Source organism: Pan troglodytes, chromosome 3 (genome assembly GCF_028858775.2).
Source record: "Pan troglodytes isolate AG18354 chromosome 3, NHGRI_mPanTro3-v2.0_pri, whole genome shotgun sequence".
Taxonomy (NCBI): Eukaryota; Metazoa; Chordata; class Mammalia; order Primates; family Hominidae; genus Pan; species Pan troglodytes.
Genome location: NC_072401.2, coordinates 68,660,768 through 68,667,487, shown reverse-complemented (window position 1 = coordinate 68,667,487; position 6,720 = coordinate 68,660,768). Strand labels below are relative to the sequence as shown.

Below are 6,720 nucleotides of genomic sequence, written 5' to 3'. Positions count from 1 at the left end.
TTGCCTGTACCTGGACCCTTCAACCATGGCCAAGAGTCAGGGCCAAATAGTATGAACAAGGCCACTTCATAGACACATCTGCCCAATCATGTGTGGAAGCTGTTCTCAGAGAAGGGGGGGTAATTATGAGTCAGGCATCTACTATCTGTGTCTATTATAGTCTTAAAGGAGTGAGGCTGAAAAGCAGAGCCCAGAAAAGTGGCAGTGTTTTATAAAGGATCAAAAATTCCATTTTCTTCCTTTCTAGACTATGACAGTTATTACTGACTATCTCTGGTTGACCACGATGTTTTCGTTAGTACAGTACAAACATATTTGTATACTTTATCTTATAAAGATGAGAGGATCTTAAGAAAATAGTGTTGGGCTCTTGAATACTTTTATATTTCTGGAGACTAGAATCTAGGCACCGTGATGTTACGCTTTTAACGCAACTCTTTGAGTGCTGAATACTTCTACTAGAGCAGGGTACTATCACTAACATTTATAGTGAGTAGCTATAAGCATTCTGTGTTGAAACTAATGAGGAGTTATGAAAGGTAATCTAACTATGGGATCTAAGACAAGGTAGCTAGAAAAGTTACAGGAAAAAACCAAGTTACAAGAAAAAAAAGACTGTTGTTGCTTTCACAGTCTTTCAGAACTGGCATGCTGTATGCAAACATTTGAGAAATTATAATAAAGAGTTTTAAGGAGACACTTCCATTGGAAGAAAAGAAGTCAATATGTGGAAAATGTTTACTACTTAGGAGAAGCTGTTTAAAAATATTTAGATTTATATCTATATTGATATCTGTTTCTATAGCTAAGCTTCCAAGTCATTAAGAATGTAGAATTCACGGGTCTTTTTTGGATTGAAAAAGAAGAAGGGTGAATAACTTGAAGCAAGGAGGGAATATAAGATAACAAATTAGCAGGGCAATATAATCTGGGTAAGATTTTATAGACTTAAAATGGTCCTTTGAGAAATATCCCAGGGTACAGAAAGGGTCACTGAGTGCTTCTTGGGATTGGGCTATCCCATAGGGTAGTCTAATATGTTCTGATAGCCCTATGTAATCCATATTTGCATCATTATTCTACTGAATTCCAAATGCCTTAAAATTCTAATCACGCCATGGCATCCTAGGAGTCTGAGTGCTATGCTTTGCTGTCTGCGTTGCAGATGTGATTTAACTCTGATTACCTAGATTTGTCAGTGAATTTAGGCCCAGTAGCATTTAAGATAGTAACTGCCTGCGGATATCTGACTGAGTATTAGAGAGTATTGTCCCTGATGGCAATAGCTCAGTAATTTGAAATGTTGTGAAAGCTTACATCTGGTTGAAGTAGAAGGTCATTTCATGTGAGAGTAGCACTGTCACGTGTCTGCATTATCCACACATTTGGTTACTGAAAGACTAATATATGCAAGCCCAGCCCAGGGTGGTATGCAATGGTAAGTCAAAGGATGAGGAGGAGCTAAATCATGAAAGAATCCTGATATTCACTTGGACACATGACTGCCTAGAGTAGTCTACATTTTCCATGTAAAGGATGGAATGAAAGGGAAAATGGTGTATGCAACTTTAGGAAATTTTCCCTGGATACAGGAATGCTCTTCTCTTCCTCCTTCTTCCCTTTCGTCCTTGCTCTTGCAAGGTAGGTGTGATTGCTGGAACTGAAATTAGCAACAGTGGCCACAGATGGCTGAGCAAGAAGACAAAGTGTCTATTTCAGTTTGGAATGCTTTTGAGGGCCATACCTGCACTAGACCACCTACCTCTAGATTTTCATTTGAAAAAGAAACAAATTTGTCTTGTTTAGGTCACTGCTACTTTTTGTTTCTGTTGCTTGAAGCCAAATTGAATCTTAACTAGTATAGTATGTATGCATCATTTAAAAAATTATTTTTGCTTATCAACTTTTTCCCACTAACTATTGATTTCATTCCGATAAGGGGGCTTTTATTGAGTATGAAAAAAGTAAGATTACTTTGAATATGTAAACATTACATACCCTCTCCCCTTTTATAGCAATTATGGCTGAGATGTATATCATTATACAAAATCCTTGTCCATATCTCTGCTTTTTTCTGTAGAAGAGGTATCTATACATAGAAACACTGGATTTAGTGGCATATATATTCTATAAAGCAGTTGTTTCATATTGTCAGCTTCCTTTCTGGAGCAATTGTGTCACTGTATATTACTAGCATGGAGGCATGCCTGTCTCAACACACTTTCGTTAGAGTTTAGTAATAGAGCACTGTTGCTATTTCAGTTAATTTTATGGTAAAAACATGAAACATGATAGATCTTCTAAATGGATATATTTTTATGTATTAGATTTCTATAGGCAGAACATATTTCCTTGCATTTATTGGCCATTTGTATTTATTCTGTGAACAGATGGTTTCAAGGTCTTTTCTAAACTTCCATTCTGTGGGGATCTTAGTATATTTCTTATTGATTTGAAAGGGTCTTTGGTCTAAAAATTTCAATTAGTCATTTAAATGTTTTAATTCTCTTTATCTTATTTGATTAGATAATCACCTTTTTTTCATTTTTAGAGCCCTTTTCCCTTTGGTAAAAATTATTTTTTTTCAATTTTAATGGTGCTGAAGCCTACAGTGCCATCTTTCTAAAAAACCACTCTAGTTTGCACAGAGTTACATCATATGATAGTATCTGCGCTCAAACATCATCTGTATGATGTCTTCTCCTTGAGAAGAAGGTGTTAAATATATGTAACATAGGTGTTAAATACAGTAGCTAAGAGGACACAGAATTTATTTTATTTTTATGGGAGCTTCACCTTAGAAGAACATTGGCAAGAGTCATGGATTTCCTGGCAATGAAGTGGGATGTTTTATGTCTTAAATCAGATATAGAAGACTATGTCCATGAGATTAAAAATGACTTGGAAGCATGAAGTTTGAGATTAAAATATAAGCAGCTGCCTTAAATAATGTTGCCTTGATATTTGATTAAGTTATATAAACAATTAACCTATTCTCTTTCTTTCATTGCTTTTCTTTACTCATTGGTTATTTTTATTCACACCCCCCCGATTTTTGGTTCTTTCTCCCTCATTATTGTCTTTGTAATTTTGCTTATTTGTGGTCAACTCCTCCGTGGTGAACACTTCCAATTACTTATTTAACTGACTATGCTTAGTTTTCAGTTAATATTTCATTTATATAGATACACATATATGTATATCTATGTGTGTACATATGTGTGTATAAATATACATGTAAAACTTTTACTTTGAAATTTCATTTTCCTGCATCCCTCCAGACCTCTGTTGTGTTAAAGATGATTCTAAAAACTGATCTATAGCTACTATTTATTTAATATTCTCATGCTACCACTAATAATCTTTAATATCTATATATTGTCATTATATATTTTTATCGATCTAAATAAATATTAAATATGTATTTAATGTTTCTGATGCTACCACTAATAATCTTTAATATCTATACTTGTCATTATATATATTATTACAATGTTATTTTTATTACTTGGTTGTTTTATTATACTTAATACAACCATTAAGCATTTGAGAAATGAATTGAGTAACTTCCATTTTTCCTCCTTTACAAATAAGAGCCTCTTGTCACAATTGGCTAGAGTTTACTCTTTCCAAAACTATTTAAGTAACAAGCGGCTCCAGATGTCAATTTGTATTTTCTTTAAGTACCCAGGGGAGTTCATGGATGTCCTGTATTAGGCAAATTCAAGTAGCATAACTTCAGCTTGTGAACATCTAGTTGGTCAGAATTCAGCAATATCATTAAATCTCCCTTCCCACCCCCAATTTTTTTAAAGGACTAACTATGCGCAAAGGACTGTAGATATAATCTTTCCTTATACAGATGATTAAAACTAGCAATTTGCATTCAAGAAAATCTGTAATCTGAAGAAGCAAATGGACAAACCATTAATGATTAAAAAGGAACAAGGAAAAAGGCAGAATAAAATAGGTGTTAGAGAAGAGATGTTATCAAAATGTTACAGGGTATCATGAAAGGAGTGATTTTTTGGGAAGGAGTCTTGGTGAGAAGAGGCTTCTTGGAGAACGTTGGATTGGAGTTGAGCTTTAAAGAATGAATGACATTTTAACTGTCACTTTGTGTTGGGTATGTTTTTAATTCTAATGAGATTTCAGGTTCTTCAGATATGCTAGGATTGATGTTACCTCTTAAAGAGCTCCTAGAAGTCGTTAGGTCATTCTAAATGTATACAATGAAATACAATTTGGGAAATTTAGCTACGGATGTAATGTGCTTGTTGAATGAATATGATAAATCTTAATGATTTGAGTGTACTGGTATAGAAAATAACATCTTAGCCATTTGAAATCACATTTTAGAGCAGGAAAAGACCTTACAAATTATGTACTCAACAGTCTCCTTTACAAAGAAGGCACCAAAAGGTTCAGCAATTGACCAAGGCCACTCATTTAACTTGACCAGACTTTTCCTCTGTCAGAAGGCATGGTTTTGGAATCCGCACCTTTCTGTATCCATTATGGTAATTTCCATTGATGATGTGAAATAAGATAATTGAATCTCCACGATTGTTCATCAGACAGGGATACTTTAAACCGTGCAATGAACTTGCAGGTCGAGTTAAGTTTGAAGGAACATAAAATTGACCAAAGGCAGGAAACATTTTCAGACTCGGTACTTGCATAATGAAAATACGGAATAATCCGCACCTGAAAAAATGAGACACTGGCAGGACTTTCAAGCTGATGTTTACTCACCTAGGGTGGAGTGGGAGAGGAAGACAAGAAGAGAAAGGGGGGAGGGAGGTGATGGAGAGTGGGAGGGGGAGAGAGGGAGGGAGGGACAGAGGAGGAAGTGGAGGAGAGAGAGAGAGAAAGAATGAGAGAGAGAGAGAGAGAGAGAGAGAGAGAGAGAGCGAGCGCCGAGGCGGGCCTCGAAGCCACTGGAGAGGTACCCTTTGTCTGACAAACCCTGAAAGGGAAGCCTCTAGTAGCAGCCCTCCCGTTCCCACCTCCAAGCGTTTGCCGAACTGCTAGGTGGAGCCCGCGCCGCGGAGCCCACGAGCACTCCATATCCGGGTTTTGCCGGCCACCCCTTTCCCTGGCGCGAGCCCCCTCCCCGGCTCTCGGAGCTCTCGCCGCTGGCCCGCCCGACCGCTGCTCATTCTGGCCTCCGCTCCGGCCCCGGCTGCGCCTACCCCGCGCGCAGGCTGCACGGCCCCCGCGCGCCCGCGCTCTGACCCGCTGTCTGCGCGTCGCCCCCCTCGCCTGCTGGCCCGGCACCGCTCGCTCCAGTTCCCAGGAGCGGGGATGCAGATGCTGCAGCTGGTCGGGGTGGGCGCCGCCGCCGCCGCCGCCGCTGCTGGTTTTTCTCGGACTGCTCGTTGCCTCCGCTCCGGCAGCTGCTGCCGCCGCCGCCGCCGCCTGTGACTCGCCCCCTCCCCTTTCTTTCTTCTCTTTTTGCCTTGGTCCTCTTCCTACGGGTGTGCGCGCGCGCGGGTTGCACGGTTTGCTTTGGCAGGAGCTCGCTCGTGTGTGCGCGTGTGTGAGTGTGCGTGTCTGGAGAGCGCCAGTGCCTCGCTCGCTCTTGGGGAGTCAAAGAAGAGAAAGAACCGAAGAGACAGCGGCGGCGGCGCGGAGCCCGGGGCCGCGCGATGAAGCTCCCACATGCCCGCAGCTGCCCGGCCCGGCCGGCGAGCTAATCATCCACCCCACGGGCTCGGGGCTCGCCGGCCCCCGGGACGCAGCCCTCGGCGGCCGGGCGCCCGCTCTGTCCGCGCGCCCCCTCCGTGCACCGGGGAAGGAGTTTGTGTGGCTCTCGCTCCGGCTGTCCGCGGAGGTTGCGGGCTTGAGAGGGGACCCTCGGCTGGGAGAGAACCTCGGGAGGACGAAGAGGAGGACGGTTTGGCGGAGAAGCCACCCCTGGCCCTCGCGGCTCCCCCTACCTATTCCATCGCTCCCGCTCCGAGGCGGAAAGGGGAGGACGTGGAAGAAGAAAAAGAAAGAGAAGGGGGGTGGGGTGGGAGAACTGGATATAAAGATCGGCTGGGGGGATGGTGGAAGATTTTTGGTCTCTTCGGCAGCGTCTTTTCTTAAGCGGCGGCGGCAGCAGCAGCAGCAAGAGGAGGAGAAGCAGCCCCAGCTATGACTGCCGCATGTTAATAGCTGCCGCTGGGTCCCTCGGCTCCTGCTGGAGACAGAGCCTGACTCCGAAGTTGTGCAACTGTGGACTGGGAGAGACATTTGAACCCTCTTTTCTTTTCGCTCCGCTTTTGCCCCCTTGGGGTGTGTGAAGCGAGGAACGTAAAGGAAGGCGAGCATTTGGCTCTCTTTTTCCTTCCCCTTTCTCCGTGGCTGTGTAGCGGAAGAAAGGGAAGAGAGACTTTTTGTTGTTGTTTCCTTGACTGGGGTCTCCACCCTCCTGCTGCTTTCTCTGTGCTTCGATTCTCGTTATTTGCCGCGTGTGGTTGGGGGTGTCTGCACAGGGGCCGGCCGGTCTTTTGCCCCGGGCTCAATGGCTGGATTGTGGAAACTGCACCCGCCTTCAGGTTGTTGAGCAACTGATGGGACGATCTCAGGGACCGGCGTTTACGAAAGGTAATTTATTCTTCGCACTCTTCATAATAGGGGTCGCCCTGGCCGGGCGCAGGCGGCGGCATCCACCGGGCGGGCAACAAGAGGGGGTGCGGGGTGCATGCACACTCGCCCTTCCACTCACACACC

At 43.3% G+C, this 6,720-nt stretch overlaps 1 protein-coding gene across 46 annotated transcripts in view; it reads left to right on the top strand.

The window, feature by feature from the left end:
* Positions 1–5,160: 5,160 nt before the first annotated feature.
* The window catches only part of ADGRL3 (adhesion G protein-coupled receptor L3), an 861,998-nt gene continuing 860,438 nt past the window's right edge, over positions 5,161–6,720 (top strand). For 24 of the 46 annotated variants that reach the window (XM_063809609.1, XM_054683075.2, XM_054683069.2 and 21 more), the window contains exon 1: positions 5,823–6,594. The gene's annotated coding sequence lies outside the window, so the exon portion shown is untranslated. Of the gene's footprint in view, positions 6,595–6,720 lie in introns of all 46 variants that reach the window. The other 22 variants (XM_054683087.1, XM_054683094.1, XM_054683080.1 and 19 more) reach the window with 3 other exon arrangements.